Here is a 1,379-nt window from a genome sequence, read left to right as displayed (position 1 = left end):
CCCCCCCCGGACGTGAAAACTTTGTGGCCACGTAAATGTAAATACCGCGCGATGTTTTTTTGGTTTTTTTTTTTTTTTATAAAAATTTCCTTTTTATCTCGTCTGAACCACGCGCGCAATTATTACCTTATTATGCCGCCGTACATTTTTCGAACGCGCGTACGTTTCATCCCACTACCGTACCGTACGTAGTATTCATTTCATTTAGATTGCGAATCTAATCCATTCCGACGAGATCGCGTTTCAATTTGCTTACAATCCGCTTACGGTGGCATAACGGTGTGTGTCGAACCAATATTATTAACAAACGCTCTTCACGTTTGTCCTATGTATTTACGAATAGAAACTATTTTAAAAGTATATTGGTGTATTTTATAATATGAACTGTAAAAAGTAATAATCGTTTTGTTTGGCAGTAGTGGTTTGGTTCAATAACTATTATAACAATCAAAGTTGTACGTAAAATGTTTACTCTAGCAATTACTTGTAAATGTATTGATTTTATATCATTGAGACATGAAGTACTATCAATCAACGGTAACTTCAATCAAGTCAATTTATTTACAACTTAAACTTAATTCGTTTAATTTTAATGTGTTGTAAATAATAACATATTGTACTTGCCTTCAACGTCCTCATTGTAAATGTATTTGTAAATATTTGTGATTGCTGAATAAAAAATTATACGAAAAATATAAAATCGATTTATCTCAATTTATCAACGTGTTTTCAATACTGAAAACAACGAAATTCTATATATTAATCCATTATCATATGGTTAGACCATACATCCGCGACTCACAAATTGGCATTGAAACGAGACCTGCCACTACTAGTAGTTTCCGTTCACGGCCGCGAAACCTACGGGCAAAAAACACGGACAACGAACGGAGAATAGGCGAGAAAGAGAACGATACGGTGAGAAATTATCGGAATTCACGTTTCTCGGGTGTGTTCTCGGGTTTCCTCGGCATCAACGTGGATGCATTATGGGATTTACGTTTTGTCGATAATATTATATTGTTTTGACAATTTATAAGCAGAAAAAACGATAAACATTCGTCGCGTTGTGAGTACGAATTAAGACGAACGTCTACTAACCTTTGACTTAATCCATATTTACCGACGATCCGCCGGGAGGTGGCGAACAACCAACAGCGAGTATTCGTGCTTGTCCTCCGTTCTCGTACACAGCGATTATTCATGAACACTACTTGTCGTATACAAGAGTTGCGGGAACCCCGGTTTTAGAGCTTACGGCCGCGACAAATGTTGATGTAAATTTAATTTTATAATTTTAAATTTTATTTTTTCAATGGTTTATCAATCAACTATTCGGTACACGTAGCGCACGCGTTAGGCGATTTAATATGTAATTA

The 1,379-nt window shown here is 36.0% G+C and overlaps 1 protein-coding gene across 2 annotated transcripts in view; it reads left to right on the top strand.

Annotated features, from left to right (window-relative positions):
- Window positions 1-700, top strand: part of LOC112693429 — a gene marked incomplete in the record, with an annotated part of 18,079 nt that extends 17,379 nt beyond the window's left edge. For both annotated transcript variants that reach the window (XM_025568495.1, XM_025568494.1), the window contains 1 exon segment: window positions 1-700.
- Window positions 701-1,379: the final 679 nt, after the last annotated feature.

Source organism: Sipha flava, unplaced genomic scaffold (genome assembly GCF_003268045.1).
Source record: "Sipha flava isolate LNK unplaced genomic scaffold, YSA_version1 86_pilon_pilon, whole genome shotgun sequence".
Classification (NCBI taxonomy): domain Eukaryota; kingdom Metazoa; phylum Arthropoda; class Insecta; order Hemiptera; family Aphididae; genus Sipha; species Sipha flava.
This window is presented reverse-complemented; position numbering and strand designations above follow the sequence as displayed.